The sequence below is a fragment of the Macaca thibetana genome, chromosome 12 (assembly GCF_024542745.1).
Source record: "Macaca thibetana thibetana isolate TM-01 chromosome 12, ASM2454274v1, whole genome shotgun sequence".
NCBI lineage: Eukaryota > Metazoa > Chordata > Mammalia > Primates > Cercopithecidae > Macaca > Macaca thibetana.
The window spans coordinates 64751677-64766987 of NC_065589.1; the positions used below are offsets into that span (position 1 = coordinate 64751677).

The window sequence follows — 15311 nt, forward strand, 5'->3', positions numbered from 1 at the left end:
ACAGTATAACAACTGTTTACATAGCATTTACATTGTACTAGATATTATAAGTAATCTACAGATAAAGTAAACAAGAAAATGTGCATAGGTTATATGCAAATACTACACCACTTTATTTTTATTTATTTTTGAGACAGGTCTTGCTCTGTTACCCAGGCTGGAGTGCAGTGGCACAATCTTGGCTCACTGCAACCTCCACCTCCTGGGCTCAAGTGATCTCCCCACCTCAGTACCACAAACAGCTGGGAATATAGGTAGCCACCATGCCAGGCTAATTTTTCTTTTGTTTTTGAGAGATGGGGTTTCACCATGTTGCCCAGGCTGGTCTCAAACTCCTGAGGTCAGTGATCCACTCACCTCAGCCTCCCAAAATGCTGCAGTTACAGGCGTACGTCACTGTACCTGGCCTACATCATTTTATATGAGACTTAACAATTTGAGCATCCGTGGATTTTGGTATCTGCAGGGAGGTCCTGAGAACATTCCTCCTCAGATACCAAGGGACAACTGTATACTGTATGATTCCATGTATGTGATGTTCTAGAAAAGGCAACACTATCTAGTGTGAATGAAATCAGAAAAAGGATATTTTTGTGAGATTGATGGGAAAGGGGCATGAGGGAACTTGCTGCCCCAATAAAAATGATCTCTATCTTGAAGGGGTGGGATTGTCAAGAACTGTGAAGGGTCTGAGATGTTATCCTACTTGCAAGATAAAAAGCCTGCCACCATCTCCTGCATCAGATACAAAGGACTTCATTATCCGCAACACAGTAAGCAGCCTGAGCTGCATGTCTGCCTTGGCTCCTTTTGTCCCCCAGGCCTTACAGGGGTAATGCAGAGTGACCTGAGTGGATGCCGTGCATGCCACAGTGTGTGCTAGAACTGAGGAACACCAAGCTTAAGGAGCCTAAATCTTTAATCAAGAGCTGTAACTCTGCTTGCCCTTTGCCCTGGAAGGAGACATTATCTTAATTTTACTAACCAGAATTTGTCTCTTGCACCAGAGGGAGACATTATCTGTCTTCTGATTCTGTTTACTATATAAACATCTTTAAAAAGATAGTGCCTTTGCTTACAAGACAAACAGAAACACAACAGACCCATGGGAATAGTCTCCAAGTGGGTTATAAGAGTGTATGCGTTAATCAAGAATTCTCACATCTTACACTTAAGATGTGTAGATGACACTGTAACCTTTATCCCCAAAAACACAACAATAAAACCCTTTAAAACAAACACAAAAGCAGAATTAGGTGTGGCCAAATTAAGGATGACAGTAAAGGGGGATTCCTGTGTTCTTGTGAATCCTCTAAAATTGATAGGCTGGGGAGAAGCCAGCCTGCCTTACTGGCAGCTGACTCACTGTAAACTACTTTTTCAAACTACGTTATATAATAGAAGCTTATAATAATTATATAAGCTATTATACATAAGGGCAAAGAAGTCATCTTTTTTTCTCTTCACCATTATGTCCTCGGCAGCTAGTACATACATGTTCAATATATTATTGTTGAATAAACTTGTACAACCAAGGTGAAAAAGGAACCAACACTTTGACCCCGCAGTCACTGAGTCACCCTCTTTATTCTGCCATCTCTAATCCTTTTCTCTTGCTTTCACTTCTTCTCATCTCAGTTATACTTTTCTTACTTTATTCTTCCACCTCATTCTTTCACGGAGTCATACAATGGAATAAAATTTTTTCACAATTACATGGTCTATTTATAACATAAAAGATTTTATACTTCTTAAAAAACAAATAAAACCCAGAACAGTGGTTGAATTAAACAGCGTGTAAACTTAAAAAAAAAAAAAAAATCATTAAACAAGAGGCCTCAAAAAATTGGGTACAGACTCATAACTGTTCCTGTCCATGGAAATCTTCAGTAAAAGGCCAAAGATTTATATGATCTGAAGAGAAACCGGAGTATCACAGTGTGTGAACTTAAGTGAGGCCATGGAGTCATATTTCTTGAGCGTGAATCCCAGCTCCATTACTTATTTGCTATGTGTCCTGTCAGAAGTCATTTAACCTCCCTGTGCCTCACAGTATTAATTTCACAGAACTGTTAGATGGCTAAATGGGAAAATATCTCACAGTGCTTGGAACAGTAGTGATATAGTTAGAGTTTAACAAGTATCATCTATTATTCAAAAATCACCTAGATTTGTATTTGGACTGTGAACCAGGCACTAGCAAAATTGTACAAACAACAAAAACACAACATTAAAATAAAAATTAGCATAATCTTTAAAAATAAGCCTAAGTAAAACTTCAGTTTGAAAGGGTAGTACCTAAACAATTATTGCAACATCTGTAGAGAATACACACTTGTTAACAGAATCTCTGCAGGAGACATACATAGGAATCCTTTATGCTATAATCCAAATGGATAAAAATGTATTTTGTGCCTATTTTTGTAAGGTGCATAGCTGTGTTTGAGGTTACAAAAATAAAACACAGGCTTTGCTCATAAAAACTTTACCATCTAGTAGGGTATACAGTATATTTTTTAAATTTTTTTTCTTTTTTTTTTAGATGGAGTCTCGTTCTGTCACCCAGGCTGGAGTGCAATAGCATGATCTTGGCTCACCGCAACCTCCACCTCCCGGGTTCAAGTGATTCTCCTGCCTCAGCCTCCTGAATAGCTGAGATTACACAGGCGTGTGCCACCATGCCTGGCTCATGTGTGTGTGTTTGTGTGTGTCTTTTTAGTACAAATGGGGTTTCACCATGTTGGTCAGGCTGGTCTCAAACTCCTGACCTCAGATGATCCACCCACCTCGGCCTCCCAAAGTGCTGGGATTACATGCATAAGCCACCGTGCCTGGCTCTTTTTAGTTTTTTTTTTTTTTTTAAAGTACAAATGTTCACTAAGGAAAAATGGAAAATAGTGAAAAGCAAATACACCCATATGGCTCTTTCAAATTCATTCTAGCAAATTCATTCTAGCTTAAAAAAATCATTAACTACATTATATGGAATTTTGTATTCTGCTTGCTTTCTCTAAATAGTAAGCATGATTTCCATTCTATCCCATAGTTGTGGAAGGATTTGTTGTTACATAATTTTGATTAGTGTGTGCATGTGGTAGCACCTGTAATCTTCATTATGGCCAGTGATATTTAGTGTAGTGGTTAAGAGAATGGGCATCAATTTTAAGTCACCTGTATCTGAAGTCCAGCTTCCCCATTTGCTGGCTGTTACTTGAGCAAGTTACTTTATTTCTCTGAATGTACTTCAGCTTCCTGTTGATAAAATAGGAAAAATAGTACTTACACCATAGAGTTTTGAGATATATGTAAAGCCACTTGCCCAGTGCCTGGCAATAAATCTAGCTAAGAAGCAGTTTTAGACATTGTGTTTGCCTTACCAACATGCTTTCCATACCTTCCCCGTTATATTGCAGTCATGCAGTTGGGAACAAGGCTAGACACTGATTCATTTAAACAACCCAGACTAATCCCATCCTTCCAGTTAGTGATTGTTTCAGACTAATCATGAATAATCCAAAGAGTCCATGACATTCATGTGATCACAAGAATGGACAAGTAACCAATTTGGGCAAACAGATCTCATTGTGGATTTATTGAGATGCGTATTAGAGTTCGAGAGCAGCCTGGGCAACAAAGTGAGACCCTGTCCCCGAAAAAAAAAACGTATTAACAGTTTTTTTTTCCCCGCAATGGGAACTGCTCTTTCATCAAAGGATAAACCCTACTTGGCAATGGTATGTTGTTCTTTGAACACGTGATTTGTACTTCTAATATTTTATTTAGGTTTGTTTGCATCCATATTCCTAGGTAAAAGAACAATTTATAGCTTTGAAAAGACAATTTTTGTCTTTTCAATGTTTTGGTGCCAGGGTAACAGTAACTTCAAAAATTGAAAAGACAATTTTTGTCTTTTCAATGTTTTGGTGTCAGGGTTACAGTAACTGCACAAAATTTAATGTAGTGTACACTCACATTTTTCTGCCTACCAGAGAAAATTTATATAACACAGGCATAATGTGCTTCTTAAAAGTTTGGGAGAATGCATAGCGTGATCAGGACTCTTGAGGAGATACAATTCATTGGTTACTACATTAATTTTTTTCTTTGGTTATTGACTTGTTTGAATTTTGTAATTCTTGAGTGGGTTTTCTAAACTTGTGTACTGAATATGTCATAGCAGATATTTCAATTAAAATACATTTATTTTTAATAATCTTATTTTTCATTATCTTTATTATTTCTGATTTTGATTTTTTTAAAAAAGGCATTTGTCAGGAGGTTGCCTATTTGCTTTCTTCTGAGTTATTCCTAGTATTATCCATATTGTTACTTTTTCCCCTTGTGTTACATGTCTATTAGTTCATTTTCATGTTCTAAATAATAGTGGCTATCAGTTTGCCTTTCAGCATAGCTTTAAACACATCCTCTAGCTTTTATTTGCCATTTTGTTTTCACTCAATTTTACTGGATCTTTTTGAAAAAACTGTTTAGAGGGCTTCTAAATTATTTTTCACATGATTGTGATTTAATTATTAAAATCTTTTAGTTTTATTACCATGTATAACTTTTGCCTTTTAAAATGCACTGCAGGGAAATTGTCAGGCTCTAAGGATTGCTTTCAGCTATTACAGGCCATTCAGATGCTGAAGTAATGTACAGCAGGTGGGCACTGAATGTCAGAGCCATTTCATTCCTCCAGAAATCTAAGGAGGCTGACAGGATCTACGCTTAGGGTAGAAGAGAGTAAGAGATGTCCTTGCAATCAGACCAAAGTATTTCAAACAGAGAGGCTGGAAAGAACATGTTGGAGGTGTTTCTTTTATCCTGCTATAAATACTCTAAATCAGCTGATGTGCAGAAAGCTAAGAGATCTTTCTGGGTCCTCTATGCTGCTTTTGTCATTTGGTATTGCTTTCTGATCGATTTGTAAACTATTCCATTTGAGAAAAGTTATATTTTTTCTATACATATAAATTTTGCTTTATTGTTCATTTCTTGCAGATAATTTCTCCCCATATTTGATTTGTGTTGTGATGGTTCACGGAACATGTTAAGGTTTCCATCACAATCCCTACACCATTGTAAAGTATACTTTGTACTTTCATATTTTAATATATAAAAGTATATATATTATATATTTATATATATATAAAGTACTTGCAATTTCACATTTTAATCCTATACGAGCCTGCGTATAAGTGTCAGGGTCTGTTTTCTTCACTACTAATTGTAATTTTATCAGTGACTATGCTTCTGTTATTTAGCTTTATAACTTCCCCTTAAATTGTACTCTGAGATACTTTTTGTGTTAAGTGTGTGTGACAGAATTGGATTTGAAGGTAAGTCTCTTGGATGAAGGAAATAATTTCATTTTGTTTTTAGAATTTAAACAGTTTAAAGAGTTTTGGTCTTATGCGCTTTTTTTTTTTTTTTTACTTTTTTCATAGACACAATTTCACTTTTGCATTGTTCAAGAATTTGAAGAGAAGACATTCTGTTATTAATTTTATTATTAACCACCTTAACAGATTTCAAAAGATTCTTAACCTTACATTTAATTATCAAAGTAAAAAATGAATGAATTTTAATATTTCTTTACAAAAGAGAAGGATTTTACCCCTTACCTGCCTCTGTCCCCCCCAAAAAAGAAACTGCCATTCCTTCTTGGCCTTCATTAACTTAACCTAGGGTTATAAATCCCACTGAAAAATTTCAGAATAGATAAGTCATATGATAAACCTCTTTTTTATAAAAATGAAATTTACAATTACTTTCATTATTCTAATAGTTTCCATGATGATTTCAATACTCACCGACTGGCCTTTCTTTCCTTATTCTTTTATTCTTAATTTTGATTCATTTTAGGAGTGCGGTGATTAATTTTTTTCCGGAAAGGGCAAATGAGCAGTACATTGTATATCACAGAATGTCTGTTACCTTTACAATTTGGATGAATAGAGAAATCTTGGGCTACAAAACTGTAGACATTGCTCCATTCCAGATGGCATTTAAAATGTGTAGAAGAGGATCTTCAGTCTTGTGGCTTTTAAAATTTTTTAGATCAATGATTTTTTTTTTTTTTTTTTTTTTTTTAGACGGAGTCTCGCTCTGTCGCCCAGGCTGGAGTGCAGTGGCCAGATCTCAGCTCACTGCAAGCTCCGCCTCCCGCGTTTACATCATTCTCCTGCCCCAGCCTCCCGAGTAGCCGGGACTACAGGCGCCCGCCACCGCGCCCGGCTAGTTTTTTTGTATTTTTTAGTAGAGACGGGGTTTCACCATGTTAGCCAGGATGGTCTCGATCTCCTGACCTCGTGATCCGCCCGTCTCGGCCTCCCAAAGTGCAGGGATTACAGGCTTGAGCCACCGCGCCCGGCCGATCAACGATGTTTTTTCTATTAAAATGAATTATTGTTTATTGGGAACATCTATTAGTCAATGGATAAATCTCTGTAATCAGCCTTTTTGATCTGCATCTTTTCTCTTACTATATACATCGGAGGGTGATTTTTGTCTTTCACTCTGGTGCTTTTTGTTCATCCTAATTTATTTAAGCTGCAGAATCCTTTAAAGGAAAGCTTTTAAAGCACAATATATAACATTGATGAAAGCAGTTCTGATCTGGATAATGAACAGGAAGTGGGGGAACTTCCGTCTATCTTCCCTTTGTGGACTCATGAGAACCCACAGGATTCTGAAAAGTAGTTTAGTATTCACTTGGATTCAATTTTCTTTAGTGCTATGACTATTTACTATTTCTGACACAAATATTAATTTAGCTTCTCCGTTTCTTTTCTCACTCTTATTCTCCTGCCCTCTTGCCATCATAATAACCTGCTGCACCATAGGGGGAGCAAAAGCAGATATTTTCTAATATTTCTTGTTCTATAAGCACTGGAAGAACAAAGTCCTTCTTTCTAAATGCTTCAGGACATTGCTCTTCTCTCATTCTGCAGAACTGTCTGTTTCACCAGCCTCATGCTGATTTTTGCTTTATTCACTAAGAAAGAAAAACTTTAATTGAAGTATAAGATAAATAAAAAATGCATACTCCATACAGTACAGCTCAAAAACGATCAGTTATCCCATCCTGGTCAAGAAAGACAAGACCACCAGCACACCATAACTCCCTTTGTGAACTTCCCCACTCGTCTGCTCAACGGTATGTTTTGCTTGTTTTTGAACTCTGTAAGTGGGAATCCTACAGCACATCTTTTGTTGGTTGGTTGCTTTTGTTCAACATTATATTTGTGAGATTCCTTCAAATCGTTAAGTGTGGCAAGATTTAGCTCATTTCCTTGCTATACAGTGTCATATGCATTCTGTTCATGGACACTGGGGTTGTTTCCACTTTGAGGCTACTATGAATAATACCAAGAATGTTTTTGTATGTGTCTTTTGGTACACATATGTACACATCTTTGTTGGATATATGCTTAGAAGTGGAACTGCTGAGTTGAGGGCATATATATATTCAACTTTAGTAGATACTGTCAAACATTTTTCCAAGTGGTTGAGCCAATTTGCATCAGCAGTTCTTGTTGTTTCACACTGTCACCAGTACTTGGTATTGTCAACATTTTAATTCTTGCTGTTCATACCACTGTTAGGGTAGCTTATTATAGTTGTAATGAGTAGTTCATTGATGACTAATACGGCTGAACATTCTGAGTTTTAAAAGATTCTTAAGCTTAAATTAACTATCAAATTAAAAAGAATATTTTAATATTTCTTTACAAAATGAATCTATCCACTCCTCCTGTCCTCTGCCAAAACAAAACAACCCCAAAACAAAACTAAATAAAACTCCCCAAACAAAAAACCCTGCCCTCCTCTTGGTCTTCTTTTGTGAAGTGCTTGTTCAAATCTTTTGCCCATTCAGTTACTTATTTCACAATGAGGTTATCTAGGCCAACTGCAGAGAACTGGCAGACTCTGAATATTGCTTTCAGTTCTTTCACAGTCTACTCAAGTAAGTGCTGATATAATATCCAGCAGGTGGTCAAAGGTGTTAGACTCATTTCATTTTCCCAGGAAATCCCAGGAGGTCCGTCAGATCTAGGGTAGAAGAGGGTAAGGGACTTCCTTGCAATAAGATCAAAGTTCTCAGGGCAAAGAAGCTGAAAAGAACATTCTGCGCCGCCCCCCCACAGCGCCCCCCATCTGTAAGTATTCTAAATCAGCTGATGTGCAGAGGCTAAGACATCTTTCTGTGCTGGTTATGTCACCTTTGTCATTCATACTCTTCTGGTCAGAGGCAGGATCTTTTATGACTCCCCTACCGAGGTGAATGCCAGGTGTGGTTCTCTTAGTCAAGGAAACCTCCAACATAGTGCAGCTTCAGGGCCACTAGTGAAGGAATGCAGAAAGAATCCTATTACGACCAGACTCTCAATAGCTGTCTCAAATTAATAGTATAGCCTTCTCATACATAATAAGTGTCAGAAGATGGGAGGCTAAGGTGTCATCTTGTTTTATTTGTTTTTGTTTGTTTGTTTGAGATGGAGTCTCGCTCTGTCGCCCAGGCTGGAGTGCAGTGGCGCGATCTCGGCTCACTGCAAGCTCCGCCTCCCGGGTTCACGCCATTCTCCTGCCTCAGCCTCTGGAGTAGTTGGGACTACAGGCGCCCGCCACCACGCCTGGCTCAGTTTTTGTATTTTTAGTGGAGACGGGGTTTCACCATGTTAACCAGGATGGTCTTGATTTCCTGACATCCTGATCGGCCCATCTCGGCCTCCCGAAGTGCTGGGATTACAGGCGTTAGCCATTGCGCCCCGCCATCATCTTGTTTTATTAACAGGATGTTCCGATGTAAAATTGGAGTCAGTCATTTTTTAAAATCCTACCCCTTACTAGGATTCTACTAAATTTCTGTTTAGTAGAAATTCTTTCTAGTTTCCACTAATCTTAACCTAAGCTTCTATGATTGATACAAATTTTCTTCCTACTTAATATTTTCAAGGATGTTTTTGTAGAACCCTGAGAGAGGAGGTTTGCAGAGGCTTGCATTTACACTAATAATTATTATCTTTCTTATTTTCTAGATGAGAAAACAGACCCAAAAACGCAATGTGGGTATATGAAACTCACTTTTGGGGAACTAAAGGCTAATAATATCAACAAGATCTAGAAGACATGATAAATTTCCGCTACAAATAGCTAAAAGCTATTAAGTAGAAGCTGGGTATTCCAGGTACATTGCTAATCTTTAAGGATGATGTAAGGGAGATTTACTTGCAATTTTTTTTGTGTGTGTGAAATACCTCCTTTGAGTTAACATAGTAAAATAAGGCTGTAGGGACTACATTACAGTACCTGGTAAAGACTCCTTATTGCCTGTGATTCCCAGATATTCCTAACAGGACTCATCTCCTACTACTTTTAGCCTAAATCTGGGATATTGCCAAAGCAGATCCCCCTGTCCAGTGCTCTCAGCAACTATTGTAGATTGTTTCTAAAGTCAGTCCTTTTAAGTAACAGATTAAAATATTCTTCTCTACCCTCTTCAAAATGGTCATGCTGGCACTTCTATTGAGTTACAAATGTACTAATATAGAAGAGGGAGGAAGTCTTTTGTGCCAGTGGGGCAATGAGATAAGAATGTAAAAAGTATCTCCTAGGGCCAAAACCCAACACAATGGATAGGCTTTGTTTTATTTGAATTTTATTTTTGAGATGGAGTCTTGCTCTGTCGCCCAGGCTGGGGTGCAGTGGCAAAATCTTGGCTCACTGCAACCTCTGCCTCAGTCTCCTTCGTAGCTGGGATTACTCCAAGAGATTCTCCTGCCTCAGCCTCCTTGGTAGCTGGGATTACAGGTGACTGCCAGCATGCCTGGCTAATCTTTTTGTATTTTTTTTCAGTAGAGACAGGGATTTACCATGTTGGCCAGGCTGGTCTCAAACTCCTGACCTCAAGTGATCCGCCCACCTCAGCCTCCCACAGTGCTGAGATTACAGGCATCGGCCACTGCGCCCGGCCCACATAGGCTTTGTTGACAAAGAGAGGAAAACAATGAAATTATATATTTTTACATATCAGAACTTCTAGTAAATTAGTATATAACTTTAAAGTAGATGACTTTAATTTTTTTTCTGGCATTAAAAAAACAACAAAAAAAACATAGCAAGCAAGCAAACAAAACCCTTAAAAACTCTTGAGCTAATGAATGCTGTTACCTATGTCTTGTTAATGCTAGAAAATATTGATAATATATGAGGAAAAAAATTAGTTGTAACATCATTACTTACAAAATCAGAAAATAATTTGGAGAAGAATTCAGAGAACATAGTTTCACAGAAGTTATCAGTGGAAGCACTTAGGTTATTCTTCTGTGCTCAGTATTTCTCCCAATTTCTTTAGAAAACAGTACTGGTACTTGCCTTTTCACACAGTTCTTGAGTTTTGTACCTCATATACAAACAACTGTTTAAAAATGGTCTCCTGATGCCTTCCTTCTGCCACTTCTGCAGCATTTTGGTCAGACAGGCAGTTTCTAAGAGTCCCACGTGGTGCAGCCTACGTTAGCTAGCTCACAGGGACTTTGACATCCAGATACTGCCTTCATTTCATATATGACAGTCACAGAACTCCCTTTTTCTCCGATAATTACTCAAATAAATTTTCACAGAGCCTGGTAACTTTCTCAAAGTATAGTGGGAGCTGCATTGTCTACTAAGGACAAGACTTTTCTACCTTAAATAAAGTCAAAGCATGGCCATTGTAATGAATGAACTACAACTTGATATTTTAACTCAATATTTCTGTCTGATCTCCTACCAATACCATACCTTCAGTTCCCAGGATCCATGTGTTCTTGAGCTACTGTTTCTAGAAAAGGAAATAATGCAATCCATTTATTAGAATTCATGTATTAAAATGGAACTTCTTGTCTAATAAGGATGACCATTTTTGTTTTCTCTTTACTGAAATCATATGTAAAAATAACTGCCCTGATTTTTAATAGCGCTTACCATCCACATATGGAACAAAGCCTGCATGTGGCTATACCTCTAGGTGAAAAGGCAATAGATTTCACTTGTTCTTGCCCTCACTGATTTTCAGCTTTAGTATTTATTAAAGCTATTGAAAGTTACAATGTACCTATAAATCAAAAGGTTTTTGGGTACATCAAAAAAGCATTCATTTTACAAGAAGATTCATCTTATGATTGTAAGAACACTCACATACATACAGAGGTATTTCTGTACCCTTTTGATTACTCTATTTCAGTTTTTTTGACAATGATAATTACATCTCCTTCATACTCCTTTGTCATTTAAAACACCTAACATGTACCTATGTACTTCTTCAGAATCGCAATCTTTGGTAATTTAGTCAGACAATTCACTTAAAAATAAATGTAAATAAAAATATTAGGTAAAAGCTTTGAATGGCCTAAACAATTACTATCCTTTACAAACATCAAAAAATACTCACTAAGATAAAAAAGATGGCCTGTTATTTGTTATTTGTGCGACTGTGTTTTTCAATTTCTTTTTTTTTTGAGACAGAGTTTCGCTCTTTTTGCCCAGGCTGGAGTGCAATGGCGCGATCTCGGCTCACCGCAACCTCCGCCTCCCGGGTTCAAGCGATTCTCCTGCCTCAGCCTCCTGAGTAGCTGGGATTACAGGCATGTGCCACCACCCCGGCTAATTTTGTATTTTTAGTAGAGATGGGGTTTCTCCATGTTGGTCAGACTGGTCTTGAACTCCCGACCTCAGGTGATCCACCTGCCTCGGCCTCCCAAAGTGCTGGGATTACAAGCGTGAGCCACCGCGCCCGGCCTGTTTTTCAATTTCTTAATGCAATTCATATTTACTGATATTAAACTGAGGAAAAACCAGATGCTTAATTCTAAAAAATGCCCAAGGTAAAAAGACTAGGAAACAACTTCTCCATGCCTTTCTATTACAACAGTCCAACCTAAGGTCCAACATAAGAAATCTCCTTGGGCCAGTATATTCCAAAGTTAACATCACTGACCACCCCATCATAACCACAGCTTGTTCAAAAACTCCCCCCAAACCTGCAGAACCAGTATACCTACATTTTAAACAAACACTTACAGTAATTCTTGTGGACACCAAAGTTTAAGAACTACAGTTTTGGCTGGGTGCGGTGGCTCATGCCTGTAATCCTGGCACTTTGGGAGGCTGAGGCGGGCAGGTCACCTGAGGTCGGGAGTTTGAGACCAGCCTGACCGACATGGAGAAACACTGTCTCTACTAAAAATGCAAAATCAGCTGGGTGTGGTGGCACATGCCTGTAATCCCAGCTACTTGGGAGGCTAAGGCAACAGAATCGCTTGAACCCGGGAGGTGGAGGTTGCGGTGGGCTGAGATCGCAGCATTGTACTCCAACCTGGGCAACAAGGGTGAAACTCTGTCTCAAAAAAAAAAAAAAAAGAGCCACAGTTTTAGGCATTTCAAACACCATCATTTCTGTCTCAGTGCCTTAAATTAACATTGGAATGCTGCAATTTATCACCAATGTTTATCACCACCTAGTGGTAAAGTCCCTTATTTCTACTTTCCATGGGTTCGTTCATACTGAATAGGATCCCAATTAAGAGAGAACAAAATTCAGAGAAAGCTAGAATTTTAGAGTAATAATTTCCTGGGTATTTTTCACTACCTTTTTATCTATGGTAGATTAAACCTGTGGAACTAAAAATACTGAACATTTTCTAAGTGTATTTAACCATGAAAAATTCTTTCTAGTATTTCAAGGAACATAGTTTGGAACATGTTGCTTTAGAAGCAGCAATTTACCATACAAGACCTCAGTTAATTAATTTACAAGAAGGCTTTAATCAGGCTTATTTTAAATGTTATTTCTTATTTTAACTACATACTTGAGAGGTTTATTGAGATGTATTACTTATTATTTTAAAAAGTTTTAAAGAAATATATACTAATAAAACTCCACTGTGTTGGCAGTTTTAATAACTAACATTTGCTGGGCATCTAAGTATTTATATATTATGTTCTCATACTCAAAGTGCATCTAAGAAGTAGACATTAAGGTGAAGACATAAACAACTAGATTACTAAATGCTATTTTTTAGGTTCTAGAATTTCCTCATTCTAAGAAGAATCTAATATTCTGGCTTTTAAAATACAGTTTTAGGGATCAACTTCAAAAGATAGGAAGACAGGACCAAGGCTAAAAAACTGAGAGGATTAAGATGAAATGCACTCTGAAGCTGAAGTAAGCATTGTTTACTGAGACATGCAATTGGGAAGGAAAACAAAACAACAGGTTGCACTGAAAAAGCAAAGTGTTTTGTAGGTAGAGAGGTATCATACAATCTCTTTACAATTTATACTATGATTCAAAGAAATACATCTAGATAAGGCACCTTACTCTTAACCACAACTGTTTGCTGGGACTGGCTGCCTGCCTGATAGAAGGGAGAAACTGGGATCATTTAATTTGAATAGAGAATGTGGAGGGCTGGCCAGGTATATGACGGCTACCATATGACAGATTCAAGTTCTCCTAGAAAGCCCAGTGAAATACTTTAATAGGGGAAAACTGTAGGAAATAGGATCTTATCTCAATTGTGAAGATTAACCAGAGATGCAATGGACTCAGGTAGGAGGTAGAGAGCTCCTTTCTGTAACTAAGTGTTACTTTTACACTATTTAGATTAACCACCTGGAAGAAATATTTTTGAGGTAATTTGAGCATTACTTACATGGCAGAGCCAAATAACTTGTAAGGAACAATTTAATTCCAATCTGTGAAAACTGAACTATATGTACCGTAAATGAGTTTGGTATAACTACACCTATTTTTTGGTAATTAATCCACAGCTCCCCTCATTTAGGTTTTTCATTACTTTAAAAAAAAATTAAAAACAAAGAAACGGAGGACAGTGGCTATTCAAAGGTATAATAACAGCACTCTATAGCCTCAAACTCCTGGGCTCTGGCACTCCTATTGCCTCAGCCTCCTGAGTAGCTGGGACTACAGTCACGCGCCACTGCACCCAGTTTTGCTTTCTCTTTAAAATACATCCTCTGACTCACAGAAAGATACCTGGCCCAATTCTTATCAGCAGTTTTGCCTGTGATGATAAGACTAAATTTTCTTATCTAAATTTGCTAAAATCACTGACTTTTAAAAGAAAAGATTTTAGTTTTCCAGTGGAGATGTTCAAGTATAAGATACTCAATTATTAAGATTGCTGTATTTAATCTTTCATCGTTAGTTTGAGTCAGAATGTGAGTATAATGAGGAGATAATTATGTTTTAACAAATGCATATTATTTATAATACCTTTTTATAAAAAGTGCCAAATGCTTGATTTAGATATACCTTTTTGATACATATCAATTCAACTCCAGAGCTAATAAAATTTTTTTGTTAAAGTTTTAAAAATACAAGCAGAATAGATTCCTAATTTTAAATCTTTATTTAGTTTTAGTTTTTATTTTTGAGACAGGGTCTAGCTCTGTCATCCAGGCTGGAGCAGTACTATTGTGGCTCACTGTAGCCTCGGTCTCCTAGGCTTAAGCAATCCTTCCACCTCAGCCTTCTGAGTAGCTGGGACTACAGGCACACACCACCACGCCTGGCTAATTTCCTAATTTTCTGTAGAGACCAGGTCCTCTATGTTGCCCACGCTGGTCTCCTCTTGAACTCTAGGGCTCAAGTGATCCTCCCACCTTGGCCTCCTAAAGTGCCAGGATTATAGGTGTGGTGAGCAAACCACCCCCAGCCCTAATTTTTAATCTTTAATTTCAAAATAACTATACCTCCTATTGTAGTCTGTTTTGAAAATTCCTTACATTTCATATTTTTGGAGTGGCTATTATTTCTATAAAGATAAAAATGTCCATCCCCCAAAGCCACTGACATTTATTTAAATTTATTATCAACAAGTTTTAATTTTTTTTTTATCACTGTTCCCTTATAATCTTAAAAGAGCTTTACAAAATTACCAACACATTTTGGTATAACTAAAAAAAATACTGTATAAAATATTTCCAATGATTTTGTCTTTTGTCCTTAGATTAAGTGTAAACAGTTAAGCTCCATGTATAGATTGAGTAGCAATTACCATATTTTATTGACTCTAAGATGCAATTGATTGAAAAAAAGCACCTTTTCATGTTTTATTAAGAAAGAAAATAAGGTTGTTAATTACATTATGCGATACAACTGATATCGAGATGCTTCTACTTTCAGGGGTGTTAAAATGAGAAAGATGTGCATCTCAAAATCAATGACATATGTCATTTAGTCAAATTCTAAAGACTGTCTATTGAATTTTTCCATTCTTGTCTTTCACATAAATAAGTCATCA

At 37.2% G+C, this 15311-nt stretch overlaps 1 non-coding gene across 1 annotated transcript; it reads right to left on the reverse strand.

Annotated features, from left to right (window-relative positions):
- Positions 1–1817: 1817 nt before the first annotated feature.
- Positions 1818–1934, reverse strand: LOC126933335 (U5 spliceosomal RNA). Its single transcript, XR_007718558.1, has one exon. It is a non-coding gene; the product is annotated as a U5 spliceosomal RNA (small nuclear RNA).
- Positions 1935–15311: the final 13377 nt, after the last annotated feature.